The sequence below is a fragment of the Apis cerana genome, linkage group LG9, assembly GCF_029169275.1.
Source record: "Apis cerana isolate GH-2021 linkage group LG9, AcerK_1.0, whole genome shotgun sequence".
Taxonomy (NCBI): domain Eukaryota; kingdom Metazoa; phylum Arthropoda; class Insecta; order Hymenoptera; family Apidae; genus Apis; species Apis cerana.
This window is the reverse complement of record NC_083860.1, coordinates 6,658,588-6,675,841: the sequence shown is the minus strand read 5'-3', so window position 1 is coordinate 6,675,841 and position 17,254 is coordinate 6,658,588. Positions and strand designations below refer to the sequence as shown.

Here is a 17,254-nt window from a genome sequence, read left to right as displayed (position 1 = left end):
ATGAGTTCAAATTTTCTCAGCTTTCATAACAACAACGTATAATAATATATACAGATTCGATATAATTTCATCTATATTTTATCCACCTTGATTCACTCTTTTCATTCAATCTTTTAAATTTCTGCGTTAAGTCGTTTGAAAATAGTTAATCCCAACTCTTAGGTAATGGCAAAAGTAGAACGATCCAAACTGTCACTGTACATGTAATGATAAAAGACGTCTTGGACAATGCAAAAGATGGTCCCAAAGTAGGCGAGAGATTCGTTTTTAGACCAGCTGGTCGCCTTGGCCGTCATAAACTAGAATTTGTCAGCGCTCCCTAGTCAGCCTCGTCGACTTTGGGACCAACAGAGATTTCCGAAATTTCACGCCCATTACCATTGTCAATGGGCAGATGCCGCGTAACAAAAAGGGCGCGAGTCACTCGCACCTTTCCACGCATTTTTCTAAACCTACTTTAATATCTCCGACACTTCGAAGACGAAGGTTCTCGTCGAGGATGCTTCTATCTATTTCGAAAATATAGCGCGCGATCTACGAGCATTCTGTGTCTTCCATAGCATAGAGTAAATGTCAATGATTTTGGAGAATAATTTATTGTAGCTGAGTAGCTCGTTGAAAAGAAAAATTTTGATTTTTTTAAGTTCGGATTTTTCAATTGATTAGATTTACACTTTTGAGAAAATTAGAAATACATTTATTTCATACTTTTTTTGTAGTATTCGAAAGCATATTGATTAATTTGGATAGATATTATTTAATATTTTTTATGTGCCTATAAAAATTTTATAAGCGTAATATATTTTAAAAATGACTTGACAAAAAGTCGCTTCATTGGAAGATAAGGCTACAAATATTTTTCCAGTATAATCATTATAAAAAAGTGATGCGAAACGTAATAATAATTACTCCATCCAAAAATTTCCAATAATTTAATCTCTATATCTCGATCCTCCTCGCAGAGTCAATTTACAACAAAACGCATCTCCCTTTACTTTTCTCCAACAATAAAGACTTACACGTCAGCTCTTAACACCGAGTATCCTAATCGACGGCGGTCGATTTAAAAAAAAAGAAAAAAGCATCTCGTTAACCCCCTCTCGTTGTCCCCTCTCACCCTCTCCCCACGCACCATTTTCATCGGCCGTTTAATTAAACGTCATCAATCTTTATTAGGAGCAGGCTTCTCATATCGACAACGGCGTGATTTCGTGACGTTAACCAGGACCCCACTGTGCCCTTTTCCCCCACCGTTCGCCACCCATGAATACGTTTATGGGGTTGGCCGAGGGTGAGACCCTGGCGACCGTTCCAAACTCGCTAAGACAATATCCGTTTTATCACTCGCTCTCTCTCTCTCTCTCTCTTTCTCTCTCTTTTTTTCCTTCTCTCGCTTCTATACGATTCCGGGTGTACGTGTCTCCCGAGGATTATCCTGTCGACCGTGGTTGTCTACATTATTTGACGACATTATTCCAGGCCGGGTTATAACCCGAAAAATGACTCGTGTTTTGCTCGTTCTAAATCTGTAACGGGAATTTTTAAATTTCTTATGTGGATGTTTCGATACCGTTTTTTGGGGGGAAAGATTGTCGAAATGAAAGTTAGATAAGAAAGTGGTTTGATGTTTGGGTAATTTTTTTTTTATGAAGAAAGGGAGGTATTGAAGTATTCCTTTGTTTTTTTTTTATCGTGGAAATTTTTGTATTTTCGAGATTTGTACGTAATATTTGATCCTTACTTCTCGAAAAAAGGAAGTAAGTTAATATATATTTTCTTCTTGTTTCGTGATTTTTTTCTTTCTTTTTTTCGTAACAAAAGGAAAGGGAAGTTTCGTTATTGTATAAGTATTTATATTTTGTTTTGTGAGCTTTTTAATATTTGTTTGGAAAAGAAAGGGAAATTTTATGAAATATTTCTTTGAATATATTTAATATTTTTGTGATTATTTGTTTCTTTTCTAAATTTCTTCTTGCAATTCTTTCTTACAGAATAGAATAGTGAGAGATTTATTCTTGCGAGAAGCGTTTCGTTCGGTTTATTGAACGATCTTGTAAACAGATTCTAACTGTCAACGATATATTTCGCTTAATACCCCTTCAACCCTCCTTTCGTGTCTCGTTTATGGCTATCCTTAATTTTCCTATCGTCTCGCATTATTTCAGATGACTGTGTATATCGCTGTTAATCGATCAGCTGGATTTCTGACCTATAAGTTCACGTCCGTTGAATTATTACATACTCTCACTTTTCGATCGAGGAACAATAGAATTGTGGAATAAAGCTTTTTTCCAATCTTCTCAAATTTTCAAAATAAAAGAAAATACTCACAGTATAATTCTATCACGTATACTTAAAAAATCACAAAAATTCCAAATTAAAAAATCTTTGTTCTCTAAAAAAAGAAATCTTCAAAAAAGAGGAAAACTTTAACAACCCAAACCCTCAGAACCTTAATTTTATAATATACATACGTTTAAAAAATTCACAAATTTTTCACGAACCAAGAAATCTTCATCCCTACAATTAAAAGTGATAAAAATTCCAAAAAAAATCTTCATCAAATATCTACACAAAATTTTTTCTTTCCATCCAAAGCAAACTTACCACGATATATATATATATAAATAAACCAGCATTAGCCAATAAAGGTTCGAGGTCCCATTGCCACGTACAAATGCTCGCTCGTTCTAGCCACAAGATTTGAGTCCTTTTATTCATATGTTAATGGCGATCGTCCAACACCACCACCGCGGCGAGTCTAATATCGACTAACGTAATCCAGGCTCAAGGCTTCTAAGCCCCAATCTATACAATCTTCCTTTCTTTCTCTCTCTCTCTCTCTTTCTCTTCACTTCTGTTTCGCCCCTTTCGGGTGGTGCCTCTATGACAAGTATATTACTCGCTGCGTTTATATCAATTAGCCTGTGACGTTTCGGGGGTGTGCTCGTCCCGCGAGCACGATGCTAAAAGGGTGGCTGAACCAAGCAACACATCTCTTGTTTAGTTACTCGGAAACTTTGCAAATTTTTACGCTTTTTGTTCGCTTCGATTATGGTTTAAATCGTACTTTTAACTTGGTCGAAACTTTTCTTCTCCTTATTTTTTTTTTTTTTTTTTTTTGGTTTTTGGTAGAGGTTCGAACAAAAGTTTCGTTCTTTTATATTTTTTTTCTAGAGATAAGAAGTTGAAGTTTAAGAAGATATGATTAAAAAATATCGCGAGTGATGCTTTAATGTGATCGCAAATGAGATTGAAATAATGAAAACATAAATTAGTGAGAAAATATGATGATATTTATTCTTGATTTCTTTATGAAAGATCGTTCGTAGATGAAGATATCAAGTCGCAAAATTTGAATAATGGAACGAAATCGTAGCTGCTTATTAAACGCTTATTAAAAGAGGGTGGCCACCCTAAAAGTCACCCTACCAAGTTAACGCGGTTAGAAAGTTGCAAGATTTTAAATAGGGACTTTAAAGGCCAGTCTGATAGTGGTTCGCCACTTTCTATTCGATCTTAATTTTCCGAGGAGAGAATCACACGGTCGGTCGAGCAGCAAATCGACAACAACGGATTTTATGTTTTCATTTGGAAAAGTGCACCCCTCGCAATCAGCCCCAAAGTCGTATTGGACTTTATTGATATCTTCCCCTGGACAATAACTGAGACAATTTTGGGGAGAAAAAAGTAAGAACTGCTTTAAACGAAGAAGTATTTCAGTCACAGTGACAAGCCGTTATGCAATCTTCGAAATCCCTAAAATTTAGGACCAATTATTAGAAATTTTCAATCTTCAATCAGAGAAGAATTTTCACATTTTTAAATATGAAACTTTTTTTAAATTAAAAATTCAAATTTCACGAAATTCAATATACTTACTAGCTACTTTATTATTTTACAACAATTACAATTTCATTGGAACTAATATTTTTATTTAACGTTGCAAACTTTCAAGTACAAAATCTCAAGATTAACGTGCAATTAATCGCTTCTAAATCTCTTCAAAATTTTCTACGCTTCTCTATATTACAATTTCAATTTTTCTTGACAAATAATCTCACGTTATTTCCAACAATTTCGTACAGAATATTCTCTTCAGAATACTATTTATAAAAGTGTACAAAAATTAATAATCTTTCCAATTTCTCCATCTCAATGATCCTCCACATCCCCCGTCATATCCGGTATTTGAAACTTTCACAAAATCTCGAGCATACATCTCTCCACCGTGTGTACCTAGGACAAGATTCTTCCACTTTCTTCCTCCTCGATCCTCTCTCAACCCTCTTCCAAGGGGGGAGGAGGGGGTAAAAGTCGGTCGGGCGATAAATCAAAAATTTTTTGGCCAGCTGGTGGGGTAGGTTTGCAAGGCCGGTTGCGTGTCGTCCTCATTGTCGTCGCCGCGGTCGTTTAAATCCATTTAAGGGTGTCATAATGGGGGGCAGAAAGGGGAGGGCCCTCGGCAGGGGTACCGATTTCTACGACTCGAAAAAGGACGAACACGGGACGAGGCGTGTCCCGTGCTTCTTCTCTCGATCTCGTGTGCTCTCCATTTCTTTCTTTCTTTTTTCTTCTTCCCCCTCTTGTACCCCCTCTCCCCTATTTTCTCGCCTTTCGAGCGAGAGATCGATGGTCGACGAGAACATTCATCGAAATTTGTACGGATCGTCACGGATCACGTTGACATACACTGGTTACGTGTATGCGTTTTTTCAGGGGTTGAATGGTCGATTGGTTGTCGAAGATATTTTCAACGATTTCGATCTTTAACGTGATTGATCGTGTATTTTTAAATTTTTCGTCTACTTTCTTTTTCCTCGATAAAATGTATCAGTACTTGAATTGAATATTAATACCTCTTTCATTTCTTTGCCATTTATAATCTTATAACTTCTCTGTCTTTCATTTTATTTTATATTTTGTTTAAAATATAAGAATATAAGAGGTAGAATAAAATTCATAACGGAAAGTAAAGATTTTATTAGTTTGATCCAAAAATTAATATTTTTATATACGATAATACAAGATATTCCTTGAATTTTTTCTCACGTTTGCCCAATTTTTCCACGCGAATCGTGACGATATCGCATTCTACTTAAGCAAAAATTTACTCCATTGACAGAGTATCAATCGCGTAACCGACAATGCGGAAATTTTCCGCGTTTAAATGCCATTTCCCTTCGGAATCGCCGCTTTTCACATCACCCCTAAAACCGTGGACAATACCGTGGTACGGCACACCGCCTATCACAATGGGAAACATCCGGCCAATTGTCGCGCCTACCGTGGACCATTTTTCCCCAACCGTGTAATTGTGGTCATGTTAGGCTTTACTCTCTCCCATCCAATGACGTGCACGCCTCCATTATCGAGGATGCCGAATTTTACCTGATTTATACTCGAAAAAATGTAGAAGTCAACGTGAAGGGAAATTGGAAGAAAGGTGCCATTTTTTTTTCCTTACCTTTTTTTTTGTAATTGGATGTATATTAAATTGGAATAAATTTTTTTAAAAGGATGTATTTGGAAGAATCTTTTTTTTGGGAGGGTTGAAGAGAGCTGTTGACTGAGATAATATTATAAAAAATATATCTTTACTGTACGTATTTTATTTCGTGTTACGAAGAATTATAAATTAGAATATTGAATAGTGCATTTGTTTGTGCATTACAATGATTACAATTTTTGAGTAATCTGCTCTGAAATTTGGTAGGAAGAAAAATTCGAGATCTTTTTGGGATCAATCGTTCCAATAAACTGCTGTATGTAATAAAATTTTTTATTTTTAATAAGCCAGTTTAAAGAAAATGGATAAATTATATACAAAAATGTAAATAGAAATTCAAAGGATCGGAAGATTCAAGATTTGGATGGAATATTTCAAATTTATTCGATTAATCCGGAGAACGTTAGGGGAAAAAATTTCGAAATTGCTTGAAGAGAGGAAATGATAGTTTGCACCACCTCCGCTGGCTTCGAGACAATAGATGGATATAGGACCAACTTCCATGTTGGCTATTACGTAGCATCCGGTAACACAAACTAGCACTTTGCTGGCATAACGCTGACACAGTGTTTGGGTCGAATCCACGTGAAAGAACTCGCCCAACCCTCTGCGAGAGCACGCACATAGTATAATTACCTGGCTAACATTTTGCTGAATATTATCTTTCCTAGATATCCTGTGGAAATATACACATATCACGTGGAAAATTGAAATTTATCTTTGAGAAATTGATCAAGACAAGTATCTGTCCATTTTTTTCAATTTTAAAATATTTTTCGGATAAATATGAACATCTTTATCTCATGAATCTATTTATATAGATTCTATATTAAAGATTTGAAGTTATTTTTCCATTTCTGTGATATCGAATTTTGTGATAATTATTAATTCGAAATTGATATTACTATATCTTGTATTATTATATCCTAATTTTTTTAAATTTTGTAATTCTATGCGAACTTTTCATCGTATATTTCTCTTACTTTTGTCTTTGATATCGTTTCCTCGAATTTTCCTCAAGATAACGGTTCAGCGTTGTCTATTCTACGTTCGTCGGAAGTTTTCACCGTCGGCTCCTGAGCGAGATCTTAAACGCTCGATGAAAGCACCTCCTTAACGTCTAATTAGTTTCCAGGAGGTTGCATTCATTCTCTGAGACACGCCTGTTGCATTTTAGACGCCTTAACTCTCGACTTCCAATTCCAACAAATTTCACAATAATTAAACCTTTTCTTCTGAATATCAAAAATTTTAATCTTATTTTTTTTAAATTTTCCTTGTGTAAAATTCCTTCAACTTGTATGAAAATAATTTCTATGAAATCTGGGGTATTTTTAGAGTAAAAAAGTTATAAAAGATATTGGAGAAATTGAATTTTTGATGTATTCAAATTAATCTGATAACAATTTTAGTTTATTAACTTGATATTTTCTTTTTCGAATTTTAAATTTTTAACTTATCCTGTTAAATCCGTATAATTTTTATTGTCTGGAAGAGATATTTCGATTTTTCTTTCGTGCACACAGATTTCTTGGGCTACGAAAATAGTTTCGAAAACACGGTGAAAACTGGGACGTGGAAACAAGAGTATCAGTCGTGGTTACGAGAAGATCAGCCCGCGACAGCGAGGCTGTTAACGATATCACGGTTGGATCGAAGCCAGCCGATGGTGGCCATCATAAAAATATATCACGACCAGGTTTTAGTGGATTTCCTATCGTTTCTTCTCTTTATCGCGACCACAATTCTTCCAATTTTTGCTCGTTCAAATCTACTATCCACCTCATAACATGTCCCTTCCTTTTGTTTTCGTGAAATTTATACTTCAATAACGTTTCGTTTCTTGGATGTATTTTACATTTTCCTGTTTTTTTTTTTTTTTACAAAATCTTTCGAAGGAAGTGATATTTTGCTGCTTTGTTAAGGCATGGCGATTATTTCGGAGATTAAAGATGTCCAGAAGGAAGATTTTGTAAATTGAGAATGAAAATTTATCCAAATTTTACCCAAAATTTACGAACTACTTTTCATTTCCAAAATTATATAAAAATATATAAGAAAACATAATAAAATTGCAAACTTTTACTCTACCATTCCACTCAAAATTACTCCAATTACTCTAATAATAATAAAATTTCACATCTACCCAATTTTCCAATCTCAAATCACAAATTCCACTTTCCATCCCTAAAATTTCATTCGATCCTCCACACACATATTCTCTCCACAAAATAATAATAATTAATCACCGCGTTCGAAAGAAGCTCATCAAGGGATGTTTCTCTTGGAAAAAAAATCGCGGCAGAGATCCTCGTCAGAATGTCGATTACCGAATCCTCAGGTTTCCACGACCTTCTCTCCCTCTCTCGTGTCAACGATCCTCCCTTTTTTTTTTCTTGTCTAGGCAGGCCAGGAGGGGTGTGTGCTTCGTAGCCGCGCTATCGACCACTGTCGCGAAAGCCACGCCTTTGCCCAGGTGAACGTTCAGGGCTCGTTTCCACCCCTTCGTTGCACGAATCCCCCTCGTGCACACGCGTGACGTAGCTGTGTTTGTGTGTGTGTGTATACGTATTAGCGTTGGAACGACACACGAAGGCGAAAACACGATGCTGAAGATTCGTCTTGAGAGGAGATCGTCTTCCAGGATTGACGAATCTTCATTTTAGTGTTGATTTTAAAAGTCTTAGCGCGAGGAATACTTTTTTCACAAAGTAAATTTTTTAAGGTATAATCAGAGAAAAATATTTTTGAGAAATAATTTTGGAATTTTTTTGGAATTCTTTGATATTTAGAAAAATTTTTTGTTTGTGTGAAATTGAGGGCTTTTAATGTTTAGTAGTCCTTTTTGTATTTTGATTTTTTTTTTGTTTGAAATTGAGAAATGATGGTTCGTCATTTCTTGAGAAATATTGTCTTTGGTTCTTAATAAAACTTTTATTTACGTGAGGTCCATTTTCTAACTTGATTTAAAATTATTTTTGATATATTTTATTGCAAAAATAGATGGATACCTGTAGTGAATCAAGAAATGATAATTAAATTAGAATTATGATATTACAATTTTGTTATTACAAAAAGATTTTCTTTATCCTCTTTGGAAAAATTAAATCAATTAACGGTATAAGATTTTTTAATAAAAAATGTTTTTAATAATAAATAGAAACGTATTATTGTTATCTTATATAATCTTATTTAATGATTTAGATATTATTTCTGATACCTATTGTTCGACAATAAATATATATCAAAAACCATGCGTGTTCGAATTAATTAATTTCCACGTGCACATGTACCTTTGAATATCTTATCACTTCTTGATTATTGAATCACTTTATTGATTACTGTCGTAAACAGTTAAACAGTTAAAAATAATTTAATATGTAATTAAACGATTTCTTATTATTTAACGTTTTCAATATATATTTATCTTTAAAAATCTTCATTCTCAAAAAATTAATATACCATATTGTACTTTAAATCATTCTTACTTTTCTATATTTACCAATTACTATTTCCAAAAAACCAACAAAAAACCAATCCTCAATTATTCTCATATATTTTCACTCTTCAACAAAAGAATATTTAAAGAAGGATACTTTTCATCACTTAAAATTATTAATCCGTTTAAATATACAATTTCCAAAAATCAGCATTACTTAACATATTTTTCACTATTTAAAATTATATATATATATACATATATAAAAACATATTACCTATTTAAATACACAATTTCATCGATTTCCAAAAATCAGGATTACTTTAACAGGAAATCTTCGATCCTCTCGCGTTTAGGGACCGTATGTCCACGTTTAACAGGCTTATTCACAGGACACCGAGCCTCGTATTGTGTCTCAATTCGAGTAAACGTCGGCTTACGACGGGGACGGTGTTCACCGCGTAGCCGGATTCCGGTGAAGAAATATTCGGGGGAAATTGAGCGGGAAATCAATGCACGCGCTAACGCCCGGCATCAATGCCGTGTTTTCACGAATTTCCACCGGACAGAAATCCCGTAGGATAATCTCTATCCCTCGGTAAAGTTCTTACCGGCCTGTTTAACACTCCGCCATACGATCTCTCCGTGGAGATCCGCGTGATATTGGCCTTAGGAACACGAATAATTTCTGAATAAATATGGGGTGAGAATAAGGGATGGAAAACTAGAAATGAAGTGAAAGTAAAACGGAACGTTTGATTGTTGGATAATTATTACAGTTCTATATACTTCATTATAGTTTTCTTTTTTGATAATTGTCACAGTTATTTTATTTTACTCCATTTCTAAATCTAATATCATTAAATAATTTATTAACTAATTTTACATACGCACACATAGAGGCTCTTTTAAGGGAATTATATATATTAAGAAATAAAAAAGTTTAAAGCAATGATTCTCGCAAGAATTCTCACAGTTTGCATAAAATGGTGGCAGGAAGGTGATAAAATCGCGGGAAACACGATGACAAAGTGACACTGTGCGTCGTGTATCGGCGTAACCATCGGTTAATGGGCAGAGCGCGTTGCGCGCCCCATTGTCACGGCGCCAAACAATCCTAATGGGGCGTGGGAGGGTAAATTAGGGTGTTCCTGACTGGTGGCCGGGCCCGCGTATTGCCCGATACGGCCCTTTAATCGCGATTACGCACCGGCCTTAAATCACACGCGATCCTGATACGGCTATTAAGAACGATTTACGCAAGTGTTCGTGAGAAGAGACATCTTGTTCTTAATTTGACGAGTTTATTTTGATGAATAATTTCTTTTGTATCTGTGTGTGTATTAGGAATATCTGTTATTTTATTTAAAAATAGTTCTACGTATCATCGTAATATTTAAAACAAAATTGTAGATTAAAATGATTGTAGATGGAACGAAGATTTTATTTTTCTGGTTACCAGATATATATCTCTTATTTTATTTAAAAGTAATTCTACGTATTTTTATAATATTTAAAGTTAAAAAAAAAGAATTGTTGATTTTAATTTGTTTTAAGGAAAATTAACGTAAGCTAGATATTTGAATATCGAAGAATAAAGGAATTATTACGAATATCTAAATAAAAATTTTGTAATTCTAATCTTCAAAAAAAAAATAAATATATCGTTGCAAAAGGAAAATATATCGGTTCTTCTTTTCAATGCAAGCTGATACAATAGAGTTTCTTTCAATAAGGATCTATAGAGGAGAAATTGTATCGAGCGTGGAGGATATGTTTTTCTTTTTTTGGTCCTTTAATCTCGACTACTTCGCACCGAGCTTCCCTCGTCGTTCACCCTCTTAAACGTTTCCTGGTTTCGCGGCTAAATCTGCTTAAACGGGTCAGAAAGAAGTTACTTACAACTTTTTCCGCTTCTTCCTCTTCCTTATCCACCTTCCTTTTCTGTTTTTGTCGACGTTGATTTACGCGAGTTTGCATTTTACAAGGGTCGAGGGGTGTTGATCGTTCTCTTTCAGAGACGAAGTTCAACCGTGCTAGTAGATCTTTCCGAGGGAAACAATTACCTATCCTACGTTGATTTCGTAGAATAAGATCTCTGAAAAGAGGATAATTTATATTTCATTTTTTTCATATTTAAATAATTCTATTTTCACCAATTATTATTTATTAACTGTACATTTTTTCTTTTCAATATTATCATTTTTGACAGGAAAAAACGTATCTATCTCTAATGAAACAACACGAGGAAGCAATAACGAATTGTAATTACCCCAGTTATCTATCAAGGTCCGCCTATGCGATTTCTTAGAACGATTCTCGTTTCTTTCTCGATGTTTGCGATAGAACGAACGCGCCTTCCTTTGGGAACGAAAAGTCGAGCTACTTGTTTGCACAAGACGTGTGCAACGAAATGGTTAAACACGTGTTAAACAAACAGAAACTCGTTTAAACGCCGGTTAGCAGGCCGTTAGTCACAGTTAAGTGACCAAACATCGACACCCGATATCTGCGATCACCCTCTCGATTATTATCGATGAGGGTGAACCCCCGTTCCGAAATCAATATATAGTCTTCGCCATTTTCTATCGCAAAGAAGATTTCAATAGAAATCTCGTCGGAAAAGAAATCATTTGTGGAGTGTAAATTACGGAACACAAGTGATATCTAAGTACTTTTAATTACACGTTGTACCCTCATCGATTTTTGAATCATTCTATGGACTCTAATATTGAAAAAAAATCAGTAATAGATGCTATAATTAGTGAAAATTTAATTCCTTTAAAATTCTTTAGTTAAAAATTGTATTTATCCTCTTTTTAGAGATCTTATAATGCAATCTTTCGTTAATTGCATTACAAAAATTATTGATGAAACTTCGTTTCCTTCCTCGAGTCTTCCGATATAAAAAAGAATATTCCTCGATTATAGATAAATAAATAAATAAATCTTGCAGTCCAAAACTTTGAATTAAAGAAATAACAATTTCGAGAATATGGGATGAAAAAAGCAGAATGAAAGGATTCGACGGAAGATACGATGGGAGAACAATGATCACGTACAAGAAGATGGCATCCAGTCCGACGAAATCTCGAAAAGCAAACACGAGTGTGTGCTGGAATGTTGCCAGAAGAGTGTGGATCGCTCGAGATGATAAGTCTCTCTCTCCGCGGATAGAAAAAAGTTGGTACGGGGTAGGTTAGATTAATCAAAGCAGAAATTCCAAGCGTGGAGCGGCAACCGACAAAGCATATTCCCCGCTAAGAATGGATCGTTTCCGGTTCCGCTCTCTTTATGGTACATTGCGGCCCAGCGATGTATTAAGATTACTTAATCAATAAACCCAGGCACGGAAAACTAATTCGTTTTTCACCCGCGGAGACCCGTCGCGATTATACTTTTCTTCCTGCACCGGTTACCAACCATAGGAAATCCCCGCCAATTTTTCACCCCCTCCCTTTTTTCTTTTGTCTCGAAAAGTGGCCGTGGCGACGATGAATCTACGACGTGAAACTGGGTTACGTGGCTTTGAACGTGAAATTGAAAATGTCGTTGAAAATGTTTGCTCTGATCTTTCTTTTCTTTTTCTTTCTTCATTTCTTTCTCTCTCTTTCTCTCTCTCTTTCTCGAAAAATTATTTTAAAAGTAGCTAGGAATAATTGGCGAAGTAGTTGCAGAATTGAGATTTATTAAAATTTGTAGATTATTTCTTTTCTCATCTTTTTTTAAATTTTCGTCCCGAAAATTTAATTGTAATGAATTTAATGTGAATTCGCAGGACTTGAATATCACAGACGGCTCTTTTCTTCTAGAAGAATCATTTAACGAATTTTTAATCACATGGCTAAAGAATTATATCTAATTTCATTCGTAAACTTTCACCATTCGCTTATATATTGGCCCTCTATACACGAAGGTTCGAAAAGCTTGGCGTTTCGCGTACTTGTACACGGCACAGATCCTCCAATTGCTCGTTCGACCGTTCATCGTCGATAGATTCTTTAGAAACTACTAACAACACAATGAACTGCCGACCAGGAAAGTTGCCGGGATTGAAAAACTTTTGGTCGGAATTTCTTTCTCCCCTACTGGCCGAATACGAACGGACATTCAGATTTCCGTCGGACGCGCAAAACTCGGAACGAACCGACGCTAAACGCGCCTTTGAGGCAGTCGTTGACGAGGAAAAAGTTCTTTTTTTTTCTGAGTGAGAGAAAGAGAGATATATCGAGATTTCCAAGATATACTTGAGAAATTCCAGAATATCTGTAATAAAAAAAATTTATTCTAATTAACGTAGATTTAAAAAGATTCTTCCTCATTAATATTGATTCGATCGTTTAAAAATTCTGATATTTTTCAGAGAAGAAAAGATTAAAAATGGAATAAAAAATTATAAATCTGACAGTAAAAGGAAGTTGGCAATTTTTTTTGAAAAAGAGATACCAAGATGCTCTTGGAAAATTTAAAAAATCAAGGCTTAGCAATCAAGATTCGACATAAGTTATTTAAAAATTGTAATATTTTTGGATCCTTTAATAAAAAAGAAAGATTAAGCGCAATAAAAGCTTGCAGGCGCATTTACCGTTTATCGTTCTAATATCTAACGGTAAAGTTGGCAATTTCTTTGGTACGGTCACACACATTTCCGATAACCCTTCGTGTCGTGTGATCCAATTGAAACGCAGCGTTAACCACCATTGTTCGTGGATTGGGATCGGAACCGGAAACGAGGTTCCCTCGTTATCAACGTTTTTTTTTAAAAGTCACGGTGGAACACACGTGGCGACAATATATCGGGGTGCAAAGACACGTGACCGGAAGAAGCATCCTAATTGATATTGATTCGACGATGCGCCCTTTTTTCAGCTCTCGTATTTGCGAATCAAACGTCCCCTTATTATTTTCATATCGTCTTATTATAATCATCTTGTGTATCCTAATTTTTAACAATTTTGTTCGATAGAGAATTATAATTAATTATGAAATTCGATCAAATCTCTCATCACCAAAAATCTTCTTTAATTCTATATAAATATTTATTTCGTTTTGTCCACGTTCGAACACAAAGTTCGCTCTGCTCGCAATTCATTTAATACATTGTTGGGAAGGGGGAGAGAGGAGGGGTTGGTCCAAGCGAGAAGCTCGCACAGAGGATGGATAACGTATGCAAGGCAAGAGGGTTAAAAAGAGTCCACGCAAACATCTCGTACATTATGCGGAATTTCCACCCCACGGAAACCGGCCAATAAAACACCCCCGGAACACGGGTGTCGTCCACTCACCCTCTCCACCCTAACTGCATTGTCGAACTTTTTTCGTTTTTTCCTTTTCCTTTTTTCCTTTCCTTTTTTTTTGTTTTTTCATCCTCCTCTTTCCAGGCCTCCTTTTTTTTCTCTCCTTCCTCGGTTCTCGAAGTGCGTGTACACCCCCTCGATTACATTCGGAAATATTAGGGGACGTCCCACCGTTCGACAAACTATCAATTTATTCTCTTCTTCCATTGATTGGGGACCAAGTGACGTTTTTCTTTGTTTCTTTTTTTTTCTTTTCTTAGGATTTAGGAGATGGCCGGTATTAGTTTGAGGAGTTACGGATGTTTTGGCCTTCGAAAATGCTGAGTTCGTGAGATTAGGTCATTTAGCTTGGTCATTTATGGCGATGAATGGTCCAATCGAGGCCATTGTGGAGAAGAATTTTTAAAAATTTAGGTCGAATTTGAATATTTTTCCAGTTAAGATCCTAAAATTTCATTTCTTCTAAATTGAAGATACACTCTTTCACGGTGTGAAATATATTAATATCAGATTGATATTGGTATGAAATCTTATAATGTTAGAGAAGTGAGAAATTAAAATGAAATACAATTGAAATCTTGAGCATCGTGCATCGAATTCTCATTATCACGTTATTCTCACTCATTCCATTTTTAATAATTTTCTAACATAATGGAAAACTTGAAATAAAAATAATATCAAACACTTGTAACAGATATGCAATTGATTGAGAAATTATTTAATAAACGAGACAATAGATAAGATAAGTTTGAAGAATATCCCTAAAAAAAAAAAAAAATCAAAATCACCTTATATTCTTTCAATTACATTTAAAAAAATATTAAACAATACCTTGTCGTTCGTATCTTACCAAATTCTCAAATTCACAAATTTTTCAAACCGCGGGAACAAGGTGGATCGTGTTCGCTCTCGAAGACGCGACGATGAACCGGGAATCACGACTCGCTTCTTGCACCGGCGAGAGAGAATCGAGAGAAGAATCTCTGAAACTCTCGTCTGCCGTCCAAATCTCTATGGATCAGAGTCGGTCGTATAAATCATGGCCGGTTCAATGTTATCTCGCGCTTCCGGTTCGACGCACCGACATTTCGCGCACACCACCGCGGAATATTCCTATGTGGGGTGGTTTTCTGTACCGTACGGAGGAGGACAGGGCACAAAGCATATGCTGCCCGCTGTCCACTCCATTTACTTCGCTACGTCATCTCTCTCTCGGACGGGGAAGATAACCGAGGCCAAGGGAAAGGGATCGTGGAAAGGGATAGGGGTGAGGTCGAAATTTCGAAAAGTGGAACGAAAGTTGACTCGTTGGTCAACCTCGAGTTGTCGAGGTAGAAATAGATTCTGATACTCTTCGCGGTGGAAGAAGATGTAATCGAATAGAAGTTGTTTTTTGATTATGGCGAAGAATATTATTCGGTATTTGGTATATAGGATTTGGTATGTAGGTTTTGTGTTTTATGGAAATTGATTAGGTTAAGGAAAGGAAGGTTAATTAAATTTTTATCGATTTTTTTTTATCGCTTCGAAGTTTAATTAAATTATCCTATATTTAGATCCCAAGGATCGGATGTTTTGAAAATGTACGATACAATAGGGCAAAATACGTTGTCCGATTTGTAAGTATCTTTATCAGGATATTGTTTTCTTTTTCACGCGATTGAAATTATCGATCAGAAATCAACCAATCAGATTCCATGTTTTTCTATCTCAACAAAATCATATAATCGATCAACGATCACGTATCTGTTTATCGAATCATGATACTGTACTTCACGTTAAGTTGTAACACAATAACACGATACTTTTCAACGAAATCGAATATTACTATTTTTTTGTTGTTTTCTAAACAAAAAGATTCTATTCTAAGAAAAAAAGAAGAAGAATCTAAGAACTCGAAAATTTTCATGATATGACGACTTAAATTTAAAAGATCTTAAAACAGAATCCTAAATTTGATGAGATAACAACTTGACCAATTTCAATTTCGTGAAGCAGAACTTAGTTTCTTCTTCAAATTGGATAACGTAAATTCGAGAGGATCGTAATTTTGCAACGAAAGAATGAAAAGTTCTCGACAGAGGTCGAATCTTAGTCCCCATCCAAGTTCGTCAGGACGCCCTCAGGAAATCTAAACCGGTAACAAGATGGCTGCTCGGAAACGGAAACCGGAAGCTTGTCACTCAAGCTACACCGGCTTCCGGCGTGTCCCGAAAAAGGGAAGCGTTATGGAACGGTCGAGAAGAGAAATAAAAAGGAACGAGGGATGGAACAGGGTAGACATCTGTCTCGAGTGTATTGTTTTATCGCGTTTCTCTTGTAATGATGTATGAATGTCTGAAGATTCTAAAAAAGAAAAAAAAAATATTCAAAATTTGATGGAAAACTTGACATATTGTTAAAATAAAAATTAATTTAAAAAGAACTCTAATTTCCAGAAATTTAAAATTTCTTGGATAATTCTAAATTTTAATTCTCAATTTTCGATTACTTTAATCTTCTTATATTTGTATATTATCTCCAATATTATTGGAAATTATTATCTCCAATATTATTGTATTATCACAAAATCAATCAAAGTCTACTTCATCATCATTATGAAAACTATTTATCATTATATATATACTGATATAAAAAAAAGTTTCGTGGAAAATGTCACACAATTCGATTGATAATTTAATCATTACATCTGTTTAATTGAAGTAGTAATGTGAAGTAGTTTTATTCGATATATTGGATAACAAAATACGTCATTAGATATGAATAGAAATAAATATCTCATAACACTGTAGCGTTTTATTTACATTTATTTTAAAAAATTACCAAAATATCTCAAATATTGTCTTTTATTATTCCATCAGATAATATTAGAGAAAAATATATTAGATTTTCTACTCTCAATATTATATTTTTCAAACAGATATCTATATTTTGTATTTTATTTAACGAAAGGAAAGGGATAAAAGACAATAAATAAATAAATTTGCTTAAGATTCGATTTTATTAAAT

The 17,254-nt window shown here is 34.8% G+C and overlaps 1 long non-coding RNA gene across 1 annotated transcript in view; it reads left to right on the top strand.

Annotated features, from left to right (window-relative positions):
• LOC114576831 (uncharacterized) overlaps nucleotides 1–17,254 on the top strand; it is a 187,376-nt gene that overhangs the window by 16,438 nt on the left and 153,684 nt on the right. The window lies entirely within an intron of this gene.